We start from the raw sequence: 19,651 nt of genomic DNA on the forward strand, positions 1-19,651 counted from the left end.
TAACAACCATTAAAGGGGAGAGCTCCGCCAGATGGCAGCAGAAGCTCATTATATTACCTGGACTGTTGGACTATAAAGAAAGCTGATCGCCGAAAATTTATGCTTTTGAACTATGGAGACTGTGGAACTCCAACTGTGGTGTTGGAGAAGACTCTTGAGAGTCCCCTGGACTGGAAGGAGATCCAATCAGTTCATCCTAAAAGAGATCAGTCCTGGGTGTTCATCAGAAGGACTGATGTTGAAGCTGAAACTCCAATACTTTGGCCACCTGATGCAGAGAGCTGACTCATTGGAAAAGACCCAGACGCTGTGAAAGATTGAGGGCAGGAGGAGAAGGGGACGACAGAGGATGAGATGGTTGGATGGCATCCCCGACTCAGTGGACATGAATTTGAGTAAACTCTGGGAGTTGGTGATGGACAGGGAGGCCTGGCGTGTTATGGTTCATGGGGTCACAAACACGACTGAGTGACTGAACTGACTTATTGGACTGACTCCACTTCCCTGCTGATTGCTCCTGGCAGATGTCTGACTTAGATTACTTCAAGGAGAGGAGTCCTTCTCTCTTCTCCCTGTGTTTCTGTGATCCCCTCCCTACCACAGAGCTTCACTGTGGACAACGGGTTTTTAGCAAGAGCCTCCAGCTAGGCACAGGGTGTCATGCCCACAGCTCCTCTCAGAAAGCTTGTTTCAAGAGGCTTGTAAATGAGAGTGAAAAATTGTTTCCTACCCTTTACTGTTTCATCATAGTAAGGTCAATTTAGGCACTTAACCAAGAATGGGAGGCATGATTTGAAATGTTTGGCAGGATATGAGAGGAGGAAATGATTCATTTGTTACGGGGCGGGGGTGGGGGGAGGGAAAACTGTTCAGACAGATAAACCTGCAGTAGAGTCCAAAGATTCAGGGAGAATTCAAGGAATATACGGGCAGACCAGTAGCTTCAGGTAGGAGCCCAGACCCAGCTTTGCCGAGGGTCCTCAGACTGTCCCTCTTACTCAGTTCTTCTTTTCTTCTTCTTTTTTTTTTTTAATTCTTCTGAACCTGACTTCCCTGGTGGCTCAGATGGTAAAGCGTCTGCCTACAATGCAGGAGACCCAGGTTCGACCCCTGGGTCAGGAAGATCCCTGCAGAAGGAAATGGCAGCCCACTCCAGTACTCTTGCCTGGAGAATCCCATGGATGGAGGAACCTGGTGGGCTACAGTTCGCGGGGTTGCAAAGAGTCGGACATGACTGAGCGACTTCACTTTCACTTTCTGAACCTGAAGAAGATTAATTATGGAGAGGAATTCTCGCGTTCCTGTCCTGAGCTTGGGAAGGTGAAAGCAGAAGAGTGATGGACTCCTGACTTTGACTCACAAGCCTGAGCCTGGGCCCTGGGGAGGCCCCAGGGTACCCTGAGAAGGCTCAAGCACAAGGAGCTCAGTTGCTCGTGGTCCTCATTCCGATCGCCCCACACGTGTAGTCTGCCCGCATCTCTCAGATGACTTCATCAGGGGGCACATGAGCCGAAAAGTGTTGTTTGAGGCTCTGCTTGGCCGAGACGAGCCCCGAAGGAGGATATGACCCAGTCTGCTGCTGCAGAAACCAGGCAGACCAGGGAGCCCAAGGGGGCTGGCCGGAGGATCACGGTGGTAAGACTCTCACTGGCCCTTTCAGTTAAGGACCACCGCTTCAAGCCTTTGCTGGGAAGGTCTCTGAGGGGACAGCTTTCATGCCAGTGAGGCCCAGAAAGTTGAAGTTCAGAGAGGTCAGGGCCACTGCTCCGAATTCTGTGGCTGCAAAGTGTAGCCTGAGCTGTGAACCCAGGACTCCAGGGTGTGAGTTCTCAGACGCTGGCCTACAGCCTCCAGTAGTTGTGTTACTGAATTCATTTATTCTGCAACACACACTCACAGAACACCGGAAATAAGAACCCAATCATCTAGAGACGTGTGAGTGGCAACAAGGCTTAGAAGATCTTGGACAACCAGCTCTGAGCCCCACAGCTTTCCTCTGGGTCTGAGGATTCTGGCTCTGTCCCCACTAGGCGTGGTGCCCTGGCCTCTGGAACTTCCAGCTGCATTTCCCTGCTGTGGTTTGACCACCCCTTCCTTATGGCTTTATACCTTCTTCCTTTGCTATATGTCAAGGCCATAGCCTGAGTCATAGTTTCATACACTGGGATTAGTTGCTACTGTGAATCATTTCAGAAAACAAAGACATCTTTTGTAAAAAAATAAAAATTCTCCTCAGTTAATTCTTGTTATCTCACCAGTGGTTCTCAACTCTGTTTTGGTCACAGATTCTCCTGAGAATGTAGTAAAAAGCTACAGACCTCCTACCCTGTAAGACACACACACACACGTGGACACACAACTTCAGGAAGGCTCATATACCCTCTGAATTCTATCCTGAAACCTCAAGCTGGGAACCCCTGCCTTAGATGGCCATTAGTTGGGGTATTTAAATTGAGGCACACTCACAAAATGCCATTGGCCCCCTTTAGTAAGAATAAGATAGAATAGGAAGGGACAGAATTTGGAGGTTATTTTGAATTCATACGTTTTACACCTTCCAGTTCAGTTCAGTCGCTCAGTCATGTCCGACTCTTTGTGACCCCATGAATCACAGCACGCCAGGCCTCCCTGTCCATCACCAACTCCCAGAGTTTACTCAAACTCATGCCCATCAGTGATGCCATCCAGCCATCTCATCCTCTGCGTCCCCTTCTCCTCCTGCCCCCAATCCCTCCCAGCATCAGGGTCTTTTCCAATGAGTCAACTCTTTGCATGAGGTGGCCTAGGTGAGCATAAATAATAGTGCTTTAAAATCTCTAGAAGAAGCATTTTCATAGGAAACTGTTAAAGGTAATTTAATTGTCTGAAGTGGTTGCATCAGGTGAAGACTGAGGGAGAAGGATTTGGAGGACACTTCACCGTGGGGCAAGGACCCAGCCTCTGCCCTACAGAACACGTGGACCTGCTCCCTGGACAGGATAGGGCTCTCCCTGGCTGTTAGCTACGGGGCGTGTGGAGTTGGGGGGTTCTAGCCTGGGCTGGGGAGACAGACCAGGGGAGACTTTGGTTCCATCACACAGTACTGCTAGGGCTACTCCAGAGTCCACCTCTCGAGAGGAGAGCGGATTCCCGAGTCCAAGGCCAAGTTGAGCATCTTAGGAGGCTAGAGTCAGCTCTTGAGGCGCTCTGTCTGGGCTCTGTGCTCCTTGGGGTTTAAAGATGGTATAACAGAGCTTTGCCATGACTCTGCTAGAGTGACAAACCATCTTGGTTTGCCTGATGCTCTCCTGAAAGTCTTACATCTCAGGAAACCCTAGTCTCGGGCAAACCAAGTTAGTTGGTCACCCAGCTTGAGCCCTGGATAGTGAGCTTCGGAAGATCTTTACTCTCTCTGAGCATCAGCTTGTGCGTCTGTAAACTAAGGCTGTCAACCCTGTGTTTTAGAGTTTATGAAGGTTAGATTGGTGATAACGCATGCCCAGGGCTTCCCAGGTGGCTCAGAGGTAAAGAATCCACCTACCAATGCAGGAGACGCAGGTTTGATCCCTGGGTCAGGAAGATGCCCTGGAGGAGGGCATGGCAACCCACTCCAGTATTCTTGCCTGGAGAATCCCATGGAAGGAGAAGCCTGACAGGCTACAGTTCACAGGGTCACAAACAGTTAGATAACTGAGCACACGCACACAAATGCATGTACAGGCCTTTCTCAGTTTACAGTGGTGCTCCTCACTTCAGTGTTGTGGCCTGGAGAATTCCATGGACTGTATAGTCCATGGGGTCGCAAAGAGTCAGACACGACCGAGTGACTTTCACTTTTTATCCCAATAAATCCATCATAAGTTGAAAGTATTGTAAGTAGAAAATGCATTTAATACCCATAACCTACTTAACAGTATTCTTAGCCAAAAACCCTGATGTTGGGAAGGATTGAAGGCAGGAGGAGAAGGGGATGACAGAGGATGAGATGGTTGGATGGCATCACCAACTCGATGGACATGAGTTTGAGCAAGCTCCAGGAGTTGGTGATGGACAGAGAAGCCTGGCGTGCTGCAGTCCATGAGGTCACAAAGTGTCAGACACGACTGAGTGACTGAACTGAACTGAAGGCTATTAGAATTCCTACAGTTCCCCCCTCCAAGTCTCCCAGGGCCTCTCGGGCAGGTAATGAAGCCCAGCATCCATCTGGAGTGAGGGGACAAGCCCAAGATTAAAATGTGATAGCAGCTAAATCAACCTTTAACTCCCTTTCTAAACTCTTTCTCTTCCTTCTTAGAACTCTTGAAATTTCCCACAGGAACCTCAGATTCTCTGCCTTTCCCTTCAAAAATCTGCCCTCAGGAAAGGAGTTGCTAGCAGACATCTGTACTTTAAGTGACTTACAAAAAACTCCTAAAAGGGTTGGCATTTTAAATGTCTTGTAACATACAAGGCCTTGTCTCCCTGTAAAAGGAAATTCCAAGGCTTCCCTGATGGCTCAACAGGTAAAGAATCTTCCTGCAGTGCAGCAGACCCAAGTTCGTTCCCTGGGTCAGAAAAATCCCCTGGAGAGGGAAATGGCAACCCACTCCAGTATTCTTGCCTGGAGAATCCAGTGGACAGAGGAGCCCAGCTGGCTATAGTCTGTGGGGGTCACAGAGTCACATACACGCAAAAGAAATTCCCACACTGGAAAGTCTGACTCTTTGATGGCCATATTAGTTCCACGAAATTCAGCTGCTCTTAAAAGCAAACAGTTAAGATTGCAGCAGTTAAGCAAGGTGGAGGTTCATTTCCACTCCTCCCTGCAAGGCCAGGTTTGGCAGTTCTACAGCTGTCATAGACCAAAGCATTGTCAGTCTTTCTCTCCCTCCTGCTCAGAGCTGGCTTTCATCCTAAAGGTCACTTCCTAGTCCCCATAGCTGCTGGAGCTCCATTGTTACAGGCCATTTAAGGCATGAGAAAGAGGAAAGGTAAAGAGCTCAGAGTCAGACTGCTGAGTCAGTCCCATTTGAGCAGCCTTCCCTTACGTTCACATCTCATTGGCCGGAGCTTAATTACATGATTACCACCAGTTGCAAAAGATATTGGGAAATAGACTTCTTTCTGGGTAGATTTCAGCCTTACCTAAAATCAGGGCTCAAATACTAAGGAAGAAAGGGGAGCATGCACCTAGAAAATGTGCCAAATGGGGAACCTACTCTTAGTGAAAGCTTTTGTCGTTTTCCCTGGAGGCAGGTTGACTAGAATCACTATAGCTTCAGGTCTCTCTGTCTCCTTGTTCTTGTGACCAGCCCAAATTTAATCACCCTACAATGATCATCAAAAGAAAGAATGAAGGGAATTAAGCTATTGCAAGAGTTTGCTTCAGTCACTAATCATTGGGTCAGATTTCCAAAGGATGTTTGGTCTCAGGACTTTAAAAACCTACAGTATAGGCTTTTCATTTATCTGGGGGTTTAAGGATTATTGTCTTCTCTTAGGTTCTATATATAGCTTCTGATTGTTCCTCATCTCTGTAATGAAATTAAATTCTGAAAGCAGCCAGGAACTCTTAAGAACAGAAGCTATTTCTTCTCTAACATTTATTGATCGTGACTCACATAGGAAATATAAAATGACCAATGAGCCTTCAGCTCATGACTTAGAATTGGTAATATAGTGGTGGCTGATTGCTGTGGAGAAATAAATCTTATGAGACAATTTCTAGCTTGTCCAAGAAGGAGTAAATCATTTCAGCTCAGTTGCTATGTGAAAGCTGGAGCTAACATTACCAAAGATGTCAGCCGGGTGCAATGCACATAGTATTGGGCCTGATGCTAAAGATCCTTTTTCTATGGACACATGGTTTTCTCTAACATTAAGGTTTAATCTCAGAAGTAAAGTCAATGAACTAAATCAACCTTTAAGCTAAAAATAGTAATAAGTAAGTGCTAGAGTTGGCTTCACAAATATCATGGCTCTGACCCAGGGTGAAAACATCACTAGATATGTGAGTTTGATTGACTAGAAAGAGAGTTTAGGAATCATTAAGTGCTCTATTTAAAGAAAGCATTGAGAACAAACTAAACTAGGAGGTATCTTCATTTTAGACTGAAAAGCAAGGAAGAAAAAGCAAAATTTGCATTGTGCAGGCAGTTGCCATTTGCTGACTCATCTTTTGTGGAACCCTCTAGAAGGAGATGATATACTGCAGGGAGAAGCACTAGCAGCTAGAGTACATTAGCGCTGATGGAGAAGGAGCATGTAGTGCTGTTTCCTGAATTCCAAGCAGTCATTGTCCAATTGTGTCTCTTTGTGAAATGCCTCATTACACAGGAGATATAAATTGGTTCTCCTCCACAAATAGATTGTATTTCTGGTATTTCACAAATTGCATCGTATGCAGTGTACCTCAGTAATTTTTATAACCTGATGCTCTTAACTGTCTGCTTCTGTGCTTGTGTCTAGCTGACAGGTCACAGAATCTAAAACGTAGTAATGGCAGTTGTTTTCAGAAATTCCATAGCAGCCAGTAAAGAGAACATTAAAGCTGACTGACACTGCTAAATTCATAGGATAGTAAAATACATGGGGTTGAGCATGGGGCCCTTGGGTTGATTCTTTCCAAAGTCAGTAATGGTAAAAATAGCAGCTAAGTGAGGCACCCATTCGACAAATAGCTTTACACTCATAGTCACATTTAATTCTCCCAGCAATGCTCCAAGGAGTATTTATGCCCCCCATCTTTCAGAATAGGAAAGAAAGTCTCAAGGTCTTATTGAGGTCAAGTGGCATTGCTATTATTTAAATCTGGACCTGTCTCAACCCAAATCCATGCTACTTTCTCCTACATTTGATTGCCTCATGAAGGTTCAGATTCCTTTCTTCTCTCCTATTATTTTAACATAACTTTTTGGAAGAAAAGAAGAGAGATGTTAGGGTTTTGTTTTGTTTTTTTTTTTCCCAGAACACAATAATTTTGTTAATTTTTCAGAGAAATGTAAGCAACATTATTTTAGCCAGATCTAAGTTGCTCCCAAGCATTCTGTACATTTTCTGGATTATTATTGGACCTTTTATCCATGTGCTATACTAGGGCTTGCCACAAATATTTATAGGTGTAATGAGGAAATAACCACTGCTGCTTCAAGGGGTAGTGTTCTGATACCAACCTTGTGTGTGTGTCTGTGTGTTTTCTCGGCACACCTTTCTGTGGGAAAGAGGCAACTTCTCTTAGTCAGACCGTGGAGTCTTTCTACTCACTGACTAAGTGTCTATCATTGAACAAGTTTCGAACAGTCTGGGAAAATAGTTTAGTGAGATTCCAATCATGTCAATACACAAGTCTAGTTTGTCTTTTACACATGTAATCTGGAAAGAATTTTGTGAGAATTATAACAATAGTTACCATTGACTAGTAGGATTCCGAGTGTTTTTTTTCTCTTTGGTGTTGTCCAGATTTCCTAAAATAAATGGGTATCACTAATATAATGTATTCCAAAGTGATATTTTTAATGGACATGAAAATTCCCAAAGCATAGAATGAGTGGCTGGAGGCACAGATATATAGCATGAAGCCTGTTAGTATTACACCGTCTCTTGTTTATAAATGTAATCACTAATAATAAAGATCTTTGATATCATCTTTGCCACTTTTCAGAGGCTGAGAAAATAAACTGGTCTCAAAAAGAAAAAAAAATGGCAAAGTTGAAAGAGTTTTCCGTGGAGTTAATCGCTATGAACCAGTATCATTTGGCGAGCAAATATTATCCCTTCATATGGCTTTGTGTTTGTATTCCCTTGGTACAAGGATTGCTTCTAGAGATAAGAAATCGTGGCATCATTTTGGTTATCTATTTCCATGGCAACACTTGGATTCAGGGAAGAGCTCTTGGTGCCTTTGCTACTTATCGTGTGCAATTTTCATGGACACAGGGCCTTTCTAAGTTAGTGAGATTAATTTCCTCTTATTTGTTGTAAATATTTGAAGCAGAAGTGAGATACAATTTTGACTTCCAGAACTTCTGTTTATGTCAGCAATTCCGTGAACAGCAACAAAGAGCACTAACTAGCGCTGTGAAAAAGAACTCGTTTTTCATGAAAGCTCTCTCTTAAAAAGATTTCACAACAAAATTCTTTTTAGGATTTCTACTTAGAGTGTGACAATGAGGGTGTTTTCAGTTTTCTAGTTAAGTTTCTGTATTTCTCTCTCTCTCTCGTACATACATATACACTTTATAAAATAGAATATGAATTCTGCTTTAATCTCTACTGAAATAGGATAGACCAAAATTTTGTCCAAAATTCTCTCCTCATAGTGTTTTCCTGGTAAATGCTTGAAACTAGCGACAAAATTGTACAGAGAGTTAGGAGGCAGAATTATTTTGCCACAGCCTCTGTTATCTTGGGCAGTTTTCCTCATCTGTCTGTACTTCCAATTCCTCATCAGTAAAATCATCTAAGCTAATAAAAGTAAGGAAAATCAGTTTGAAAGAAGGTTAAATAGAAAATAGAAAAGCAAGATTGCCTCTATCCCCACTCCAACACGACTTCTGTTCCCGTTTCCACCACATATGCAGGGTTCATAGAAGGAAAGAAAGAGTGAAAGAGGTCACCTCATTGCTGGCCAAGTATACATATGATCCCCCAGCAATTTTCAGGTTATTGTTCACTTCAGGTTCAAGCAATGTATTTACAGCCCCCACACATCCATACAACTTGGGTGATATAAGCTAGTTTATCTAATGGCCCATTAAATTTATACCCACCAAATTACATTACTTTGCCAACAAAGGTCTGTCTAGTTAAAGCTATGGTTTTTCCAGCAGTCATGTATGGATGTGAGAGTTGGACTATAAAGAAAGCTGAGTGCTGAAGAATTGATGCTTTTGAACTGTGGTGTTGGAGGATACTCTTGAGAGCCCCTTGGACTGCAAGGACATCCAACCATTCCATCCTAAAGGAAATCAGTCCTGAACATTCCTTGGAAGGACTGATGCTAAAGCTGAAACTCTAATACTTTGACCACCTGATGTGAAGAACTGACTCCTTGAAAAAGACCCTGATGCTGGGAAAGATTAAAGGTGGGAGGAGAAGGGGACAACAGAGGATGAAATGGTGGGATGGCATCACCGACTCAATGGACATGGGTTTGAGTAAACTCCTGGAGTTGGTGATGGACAGGGAGGCCTGGCATGCTGCAGTCCATGGGGTCACCAAGAGTCAGACACAACTGAGTGCCTGAACTGAACTGAACTGAAATTTATCTTGACATTCAGGGATGTAGGTCTAGTTTCAGAGTAAACAACAGCCCCTCTTTTCTTTTTTTTTTTGTTCTCCCTAATATTTTTTAGGAGGAAGGGGAATTTGTTACAGGGTACTAGAGAGTTCATAGGCTTTCCAAGAGGGCCAGACTCTGAAGAGCAGTGTATTTTTTTTTTCCTGGGGACTGCAAAATCGGGGGGAATATCAGGCACAGGTGGCATTCTGCTGGTTCAGCCAACTGGACCCTGGCTGTAATCTGGAAAATCCAGGAAAGACACAGAGTGACCCGGCCTTGGGGAGGTCACTCTAATCTGCAGGTGAGTCAAGAACAGGCACCTGAACCAATGAAACTTAACCTGCCCTTTGGCCCTCCAGTAAAACTCAGGGGCCTCGGGGCAATCTGATTGCAGTCTCTCATCTAGGGCTTTCTGGTGTTACTAGAATGTCCCCAAGCTCTCCCAGCTGGTGAGCGTCAGCAAAACCCAGCATTCCAGCCCAGGGTCTGTGCTCTGATGCCCGAAGTGTGGTTTGAACAAGCCGTATCCGCGTCACTAGGCTTGTTACCTCACCTTCTGGCCCACGTTTCGTGACAGGTAAGAGGAGAGTAATACCCCCTTCGCCTGCTTTAGAGGCTGGTTGTGAAAGTCTTTGACGAAATTTTTAACTGCTCTGCAGAAGAGTGAGACTATTCAGGGTAGTATCGTGAATCTGCCAAGAAGTCCATCTTAGGCTGCTTCAAGGACTCTCTAAATGAATGACCTCCCTGCACCTTTGCTGTGATCAGGAGCTTCTTTCATGAGTGATGGTGATTGTAGAGAGTAACATTTTTTCTCTCTTAAATATTTTTTTTAACAAAATGCCAAGTTGGGAACTCTGTTGATACTTTTCTTTTTTTGTAATTTTAGTTAGTCTATGAAATCAAAGTCTGCAATCCACCATGTGAAAATGGTTGGAAAACTATAAAAGTGTAAAAAAAAAAAATGAGGTGTTAGTATTTTCTTAAGCAGAAAATACTTCCTGAGAAAACTGAAGGGGAAAAGGTTATGCTTATTGGCCAGAAATGTAAATATCTTTACTGTCTCCTGTATTAATTGCAATTGTGGGGGTGTTGGAAGGAAGAGAAGGATTCAAGGAGACCATTAGTTGCTTGTGCCCCATGAGGTACTCCCAGAAGGCGTCAGGACCCTCTTCAGGTCCCATTCCTCAGGCACTCTGAACTTCCTGGTCATAAAGCAAATCCCGAAGGTGAAATTTTGGGCTCCCCTGGTGGCTCAGATAGCTGGGAAAGAATCTGCCTGCAGTGTGGGAGACCTGGGTTCCATCCCTGGGTTGGGAAGATCCCCTGGAGAAGGGAAAGACTACCCACTCTGGTATTCTTGCCTGGAGAATCCCATGGGCAGAGGAGCCTGGCAGGCTACAGTCCATGGGTCACAAAGAAGGTGAAATTTACCTTTATGTCATTCTTCCCTTTCTGCTAAGTGTCTTATCGTACAAGGTGAAGAGGAAAGATTTCTTTCCTTCATTGATTGCTTTTGGCGATTCTATTGTAGGAGAATACCTGTTTTAAGTGAAAATAGATGTTACCATTTCTTATACAGACATTGAGAAAGAAGATAAAGCATTTTAAGCATTGTTGATTTTTAAAGCATCCTTTTAAAATGACCATCTCAGTGCACAAAAACTTTTCTCCACTTTTACTTTCAACACAGTAAAGGCCCCATTTGTAATAATATGCACTAAATAGTTTTGGCAATTTTGTTTGCAATTGCTCTATAGAAAAGAAAGTTAATAAATAAGTTACTTGAGCAGATCCAAAATTCCCCCATGGCTGTAATGTTTGAAGTTTAAAAGGGTGTCACTCAATAACTTGCTGCTCAGAATTTGCTGTTGTTAGTCACTGAGTCAAGTTCAACTCTTTCGTGGCCCCATGGACTGTAGCTCTGCCAGGCTCTTCTGTCTGTGGGATTTCCCAGGCAAGAATACTGGAGTGGGCTGCCGTTTCCTTCTCCAGGGGATCTTCCTGACCCAGGGATCTAACCAGTATCTCCTGCTTGGCAGGCAGATTCTTCACCACTGAACCACAAAGAAAGCCCACTGCTTAGAACAGATGCCCTCAAAAATGGTGAGAATCAGTTTTAACCCTTCTATAAATCGCATAGCGTAAAAACTGTGCCTATGGACTGAATCAAGTTTCTATTTCTTTGCAGTAAGTATGCCCTGACAACATACAGAAGGTTAACAATGGAAGGAAATAACAGGAATCAGCCAGTCAGCCTCCTTGTTTTAAGAATCTGAGACACTGCCTGATGTAGTTGAAAGTATGTCGGTTTTAAAACCAAGCAGACAGATCTGCCCAGGCTGGGCTCAGCCATTTGGCAGCTATGATGCCTCAGGACGTCATTTGTCACTCACACCCCAGCTTTCTTATCTGTGAAGCGAGGATAATAATATCCTGAGATAACCTAAGTCCCAGAAAGCTGGGAAGCTAAGCGGCTTTCACAGTTAGTTTAACCTTCAGAGTCCAGATTAGAAAGCAAGGATGGGATGCTGTTTCCCGGCACGATGAGAACATGACCAGTTAACAAAGATCTTGTCACTGAAGGAACAGGTCATGTGATCACACAACTGCCTTTTTTCTGTGTTCTGGCCCTTCTTGGTTTCTACTGAACTGGGAGTCTGCACCTCTCGTATGGAAGTCCTTAGCAGTGTTTAGCATCTGTAACAAATGATGCCTTGACTTCACAGGCAGACGAGGCAGGGAACACCTTGGTTCCTCATTCTCAGTGACCTATCTGTGAAAGAATTCCTCCTAATTAAATGACACCTAATATGGAAAGTTCGCCTCTGAGAACCTGGCACTGGAATTTCAATGAACTTCATTTCCTCCCTGCCTTTCTTTCTCTCTCTCTCTCTCTCCCTCTTGAGGATGGTAACATGAAAGGCAGAAAACTCAAGCAGCTTGGGCTTGCTTATTTCCTGTCTTTCAATCCACTGTCCTGCTGCCTTAGAGAAAGAACCTCTCTATCCCTTTCCGCCCAACCCCGACTTACCCAGGCTGAACCATGTGTCACAGCCCTTATTTGGTGTTGACTTTGGCAGAGGTGAAGTTCTTTGCACTCAAGTGCTATAAATTTTGCAAACACAGTGTTAAGTGACAGCCATACCCTAGACCAGCAAAGCCTGGGATGTTGTGGAGGAGGCTCGACAAGATCAGTCTCAGAAGAAGGCAGTGCCAGGCCACTGGGCACCTCCTCCTGGAGGAGCCTGGGTCTCCTGATCACAGCTCTCTGCCTTCGCAGTTAGGCATCCATTCAACGCATCTGTGTGGAGCCCGGTCCCGGGCACCTGGCATGTGTCACTGGCCCAAACAGTTATGTTGCCTGACTTCAGCGCTTTCTACCAGATTAGAAACAAGAACCCAATAAACTGCAAATCAACATAACTGCCTGTGCAGGATAAAGTTAGCTTTCGTAAATAATGTGAGGAAGAAACACGTGGCTCATTCTTTTACATTTGGTTATTCCGTTGGAGAAGGGAATGGCAACCCACTCCAGTATTCTTGCCTGGAGAATCCCCATGGACAGAGGAGCCTGGCGGGCTACAGTCCATGGGGTCGCAAGAAGTCGGACACGACTGAGTGGCTAACACTATTACACTACACTATTCCATACCATTCGTAAAGAAAGACTGTCTTTCCCCCCCATTTAATGTTCTTGATACTCATAAAAATCAGGTCACCATAAATGTATGAGTTTATTCCTGGATTTTCAGTTCTCTTCCAGTGGTCTGTATTACCATGTCTATGCCAGTACCACATTCTCTTGATCACTTAGACTTGTAGTTAGCTTTGAAATCAGGAAGGGGATGTCCTCCAATTTTGCTCTTCTTTGTCAAGATCATTTCGGCTATTCTGCATCCCTTGCAGTTGAATATTTAATAGGGATTGTGTTTAATCTTAAACAATTAATCTTAAAAAAGATTAAAATTAATCTTAAAGATTAATGTTCATGGTATTACCATACTAACAATAGTAAGTCTTAACAATCAATTTATTCAGATCCTCTTTAATCTTTTTAAACAATGTTTTGTAGTTTTCTGTATATATACAATCATTCATTATGTGTTTTTTTTTTCTCTTTTGATGCTATTGTACATGGAGTTTTTTTCTTGGTTTTCACATTAAGTGTCTTCTCTTATGTAAAACTTTCCCTGACCTTTACTCCCCCAAGTGAGAGCAAATAATTCTCCACTCAATGCTCCCTGTCTGCCCGTCATATATCCATATTATAATACCCACTGTAATATACAAAATGGCCCACATCTGTGAAATGTCAATTTCCCTTACCTGTAGGAAGAGATCATGTTCTATTCACCCTTTCTTATTCAGTTTAGTTCAGTTCAGTTGCTCAGTCATGTCCGACTCTTTGCGATCCCATGGACTGCAGCTCACCCAGGCTTCCCTGTTCATCACCAACTCCCAGAGCTTGCTCAAACTCATGCCATCCAACCATCTCATACTCTGTCATCCTCTTCTCCTCCTGCCCGCAATCTTTCCTAGCATCAGGGTCTTTTCAAATTAGTCAGTTCTTTGCATCAGGTGACCAAAGTATTAGGAGTTTCAGCTTCAGCATCAGTCCCTCCAGTGAATATTCAGGACTGGTTTCCTTTAGGATTTGGAGAAGGAAATGTCAAGCCACTTCAGTTTTCTTGCCTTGAGAACCCCTGAGTACTTACTTAGGGGCAGTCATATGATAGCAACCCAGTAAATGTTTATAGAAAATATCAAAGAGGAAATAATTTCCACCACTGAGGCTTTTAAATGAGACTGGGCAGATCAGTTAGGAGTGCTGGGGAGAGGGAAGATTGAGGAGTGAGTCTGGAGATGAAGGTGACAGAGGCTGGAGCTGGTCTCCCACTATCCACACAAAGCGAGCAGCAAGGTGAGGATGATTCTGCCAGTGTTTGAAGATGATTGATAGGTTGTTTATATCAGGGGGATGTCAACCTGGAGAGTTCCTTCCAGGAACTTGCTTACGTATGGTTACGTATGGGAGGTGAGTCTGGTGTGTGTTAATGTGTGTAGAAATAGGGAAGAATGTGAGAAGTGTTGGGAATTCAGAATTTTTGAGATGTAGTGGCTGGTTAAATCTGAAGAAGAGGAGGAAATCAATGGTTATAACGTTTTGGTTATGAGAGGACAAGAAGATGGAGAGAAATCGCCTAGTTTTGGGATGAAGCTAGGGATGAAAGTTTGATGGTCTTGGCAATTTTAGCAAAAGGCTTCCCTTCACTGAGAAACACAGTCTCCACTGATCATTCTGGGAGATAGCATCTTGAGTCTTCACTTTCATAAGCTCTATTCCTCTCTGTTAAATCACAGCTAGTATATATCTCGTCTCTTAATTTTCCAACCATTTAGAACAACTCATGACTCATCCTGATTCCTCCAGTCTGAAAATGTAGAGGAATTATTTCTTTATTCCCTTAATGTGTTTCTGAGTTCAGGCTAGCCTGGTAGTATATATTCCTTGAGCATGCCAAACATTATAATGTATATACTATGTTTGTGTTGTCTGACTACATAATGAACTTATCTTCTGTAAGGACACAAAGCAGTGTTTTGATATTGAAAGAATGTGCTGATTTTTTTTAGCAGAGTAGGCATGTTCCATTTAGCTCTTTACTGTACTTTTTAAATCAATTTAACCTTTATAATAGAATCAGAATGAATAAAAGGGGTTCAGGTCTTGGTTCTTTTATTCATTGACCTATGCACATTATCTAGGTTTCATGAAAGTCAATTTCTACAGTGTAGGGTTATTGTAAAGATTATGTGAAATTATGCATGAATATATCAAGTCCCTTACAGAGAGATGCTTACACACATATTTTCAAAATATGTGTATTAAGTTCTTCCATTCCTTCTTTTTCCAAATATGGCATGCTTTTCACCCTTAAACTTCAGATAAACCGAGTCGAGTGGAATGGGCTTTTACCTTGAAATAGGGAACCAGAGAGCTGGGGTTGGAGAGGATAGAAGCAGTCTCATTTCCTGAACATTAAGGGCCTTTCCATTCTGAATCCTACTAGTAAAAAAAAATCAGTAGTGCTCCCTCTGAAGTGAAATATATTGTACCCAACACAGTTTACATTTTTTACCAATTTCTGGTATATCCTACCAGGGCCATAATTTTTTTGTCTTTTTGAGCTTTTACGTTCATTAAACCCCAAGGGTGAGACCTACAAAACTACGTGTGATTAAAAACAAACATTTGCATTCTGACTGCTCAGCAATTTAGAGGATTCAGAAGAGCATTTGGCAAGATGTCTTTACTTAAAAAACTCACTGTCTATTTCGAAGGATAAATCTTGTGTAATGACAACGAATCACAGTAATTTAGCACTAAATGTTGTGATTCAGACTAGGTATCATAGAAATTCTGACAAGAGGATTATTTTCAGAGGCTTTATGGCTAGAAGGAGACCTTAAACTCTAAGTAGAATATGACACATTAGGTGGGTGGATTTCCTTTGAGAAAGAGTGCCTGAAGCATGGAAAAGCATGATAGCAGAGTCATTGTACCTGGTAGGAGATTTAAAACATCTTGACCAAAGGGAAGCTTTTGTGATGGGAGTTATGGGGAAATGATAGGAGCTAGAATCAATTCATACAGACTTTGCTATTTTCTTTGTTTCCAAATCTAAACTACCTGTTTTGTTTTTGAGGGGGAGAGATGAGAATGTCTAGAAGGAACAAATACTACTAGCACCCGTTGAAAGAAGACTTAGCTACAACCAATCTCTGAGTTGATTGGGAACTGAGGACTATTTACGAGATCAAGAAGACTATTTATAAAATCACATTTGTTTCTGTCCTAGTGGGTCTCAGGGACAGATGTCCACCACCAATTCCACTAGCAACTCCAAGACCGGGCTGCTGTTGTTCTCTTGCCTCTTTGAAATAGTAAATGATTTTTATTTGCACTTAGTGAAAAAATTGCTTCTGCTTCAGGCTGAAGATTCTTTAACTTGGCCCATAAGAGATACACTTGGACAGCTTAATTTCCCCCTACTTTTTACATCAACTCATCCTCCCTCCTGCTTCCTAAGACCCTGGTCAATAACCAATATTTAATCTTGGCAATGTCAAACTCTGCTTGGTACAAGTACACAGCCACATGTCAGGAGCAGGGTTTTGAAAGTCAAAAACACTTAAATGTCTGACTTGACCTCTCTATGGCTCAAGTTTCCTTATCTGCAAAAGGATTATAATAATAGTACTAACAATGTCACTTCTTAACTAATATCTTAAACTTGCAAGAAATTGAGATTTTTTTCATTATTTCATCAAGGTCTATGTTAAAACTGCCACCAAAATGGGAAAAGGAAGGATCATCTCTTGACCAGTGAGATATACTTTTGCTTCTCCTGCATTGGCAAGCGAATTCTTTACCACTATGCCACCCGGGAACCCTCTTCCTGTTCCTCCTCTAATAGACAATTAATATGAGTGGTTTCCTTTGTATCTTCCGTAGATTTTGTCATGTCCAACTCTCGGTAACCCCATGGAGTGTAGGCCACCAGGGTCCTCTGTCCGTGGGATTTCCCAGGCAAGAATGCTCTAGTGGATTGCCATTTCCTTCTCCAGGGGATCTTCCTGACCCAGAAATCGGACCCGTGTCTCCTGTTAGGCAGGCGGATTCTTTCCCACTGAGCCAGCTGGGAAGCCCATAGATGTTAATACTTTTATATAGTGCTGATACTTTTTATTAGTATTAAGTATTCATATAATACTCATACTTTTTCTTTTTTCTCCCCTTTTAGCCAAAGAGCTGCCTCTTTTTTCATATTGCTCTGAACTCTGCATTTTACACTTTGGGAAACATTCCATAGTAGTATAAGAAGAACTTCCCCATTGTTATCGATAGTTATATGCTCCATAATTTATTTAATGAATGCCCTATTGATAGAAATTTAGGTTGCCTCCAAAATATTCTCCTTAGATGCAATACTTCTTTTTTTCTTTTTTTTTTTTTCATTTATTTTTATTAGTTGGAGGCTAATTACTTTACAATATTGTAGTGGTTTTTGCTATACATTGACATGAATCAGCCATGGAGTTACATGTGTTCCCCCTCCCGATCCCCCCTCCCACCTCCCTCCCCATCCCTTCCCTCTGGGTCTTCCCAGTGCACCAGGTCCGAGCACTTGTCTCATGGGATGCGATACTTCTATTAAAAACTCAGAGATCATTTTGTATATGTGCAAATATGTCTATAATATATAATTCTAGAAATTATGTGAGTCAAAAGTTAGATGCTCTTGTAATTTTGATAGCTATGATGTAAAAACAGGATAATAGCACAGTTTAATGATATAAATAAATATATTTTCTCTCTGAGCATCTTCCCTATTCAGATAACACAGTTTTACAAGAGTGAACAAAGTGTAATCTTTAAGAGAAGCTAAGTAGTTGGCCGATGATGTCTTGGCTTATCCCAACATCAGTTGTACTAATGCTAATGTAATTTTACTACTATGTTTACAATGTGCTGAGTGTGATCCTAAACACTTTGCATTTCTTTTCTCAGTTAATTTTTGTAGCAACCATATTAGATAAGTTCCATTTCACAAACGAGAAAGGAAGGCCCCCAGAGGCCAGGTAGCTTGCCCAAGTCTACTCAGCCAGAACATTTACACAGCTACTCAGAGAGGGTTTCATGTAACTCCAAATTTCTGAAATGTGGCTTTCCAGCCCTCCATTGTTCCATTTGAAATAATCCCAATCCAGGAGTAAATAAATGCAGCTTCTTAGGATACATCTTTTGAGTAACTTCCCCTGGTAAGCTGTTGTAGGATCAGTAACCAAAGGAATTTCAAGACCATAAAGTAACATTAATCACATAAAGACTGGCCCAGCTTTATGAACCTTGAAGAGTTATGGTAACAATATCTCCCCAAAAGAATAACCCCAAAGTATACGCAATCAAAGAGCTTATTTTTCTCATCTAAATACAAATTTTTATTTTTATTAATAACTAGTTGACGTTATTTTTGATAAAGCTATCTTACAAGATAAATAAGATTTACTATTTAAGCAAAATATGATAATGTAGTATTCTGTCTGCATGAGTAAATTTAAAAACTTAAAAGTTAAGCTTATGTACAGGGTTCCTAGTGTGAAGAAACGTGTGAATGGGCCTTACAGAAAGATGACCGGCCCTCTGGGTCACCACTGTGTTTTATAAAGCCTTGATGCAGACCTGAGACAGCTCTGAGTGGCCCGAATGGACCACCACCTTCCCTGAGTGGATGGAGTGTCGGGCAGAGCGCAGGGCTTGGCCATGGAAAGTTCAGGCCCCTTACAGGTGTTTCACGAGATGCACAGCAGTAAGTAATGCCTTACCAGGCCCTACACCTCAATTGCTTCTCTTCCTTTGATTTAAAAAAAAAAAAAAAAAAGCCTTTTACATCCTTCAGAGGTTCCCTAAGACTGCCGCAGAGACCTTGGGTGTTTTGTACCAGACGTTGTCAGGTGCGAGGTATACAAGGCAACTCCTTTATTTTTGGAGCAGTAGGTCCAACCCCTCTGTTCGGGTGTAGCCAGAAAGAACTTTACACACAGCCCAACTTGTCCATCTCCCAGCAGTGAACACATGCATGGCCATTGTCAATGCCAAGGCAACTTTCAACTTCCATGAGACTCATGGGTCTCAGTACTTTATATCTGCTCTGTCTAGTTCCAAGAGTTTCTTCTGCACAAAGCATACATATGTTGCAGAGGAACCTCTCACCACCATGCATTTCTCTGTCTCTCTCAGTTTCCTCTCCTTCTCTCTCCTACAGCCCCCAGGGAGATGATGAGCAAAACGGCCCAGCCTGCCACTGAGGACTTCTCCCCTTCTCTAGACACGCTGGGCCCAGCATATGATTCCTGTCTTATTCCTGAGAACTTTTTTCTACCTTTCACTTTTCAGTCCACGTGTTGCCTCTTAGTCCTGCCCCCGTTTGGTATCAATAAACATCCACCAACATTAGATAACTCTTACGTTTAGGCCTGTTCATCCTCTGCATCTGGGAAAGATGAAATTGCTCTCAGCCAGTGAGAGGGTATGAAAGGAGAGACAGTCCCCAGGAAGCTCATACAGATTGAACTACAGGGACCCACATTTGTGATCAAGGTGGTTGAGCACTACAACCTGTGCCTAGAGTTATGGAAGCCACAGTGAGCTCTTTGCTCTGTGGAACAGAAAAGTCAAATCTCAGCCAAATCTCATCTGTGCTTTTAAGGACATATGAAACCATGTTTGAGAAACATGTAAGTTGGCTTTTCTTGTGGTTCCCTCTGTAATCTGTTTCTTTGAGCTGGTGGATTGTCCTCAGTTGTGGGCAGGCATGTACATTAGGAGCCAAAATGTTTACAGAGGAA

The 19,651-nt window shown here is 42.6% G+C and overlaps 1 non-coding gene across 1 annotated transcript; it reads left to right on the top strand.

Moving 5' to 3' along the window:
• Positions 1 to 1,050: 1,050 nt before the first annotated feature.
• On the top strand, positions 1,051 to 1,123 carry TRNAC-ACA (transfer RNA cysteine (anticodon ACA)). Its single transcript has one exon. It is a non-coding gene; the product is annotated as a tRNA-Cys (tRNA).
• Positions 1,124 to 19,651: the final 18,528 nt, after the last annotated feature.

The sequence above is a fragment of the Odocoileus virginianus genome, chromosome 3 (assembly GCF_023699985.2).
Source record: "Odocoileus virginianus isolate 20LAN1187 ecotype Illinois chromosome 3, Ovbor_1.2, whole genome shotgun sequence".
In the NCBI taxonomy this organism is placed as follows: Eukaryota; Metazoa; Chordata; class Mammalia; order Artiodactyla; family Cervidae; genus Odocoileus; species Odocoileus virginianus.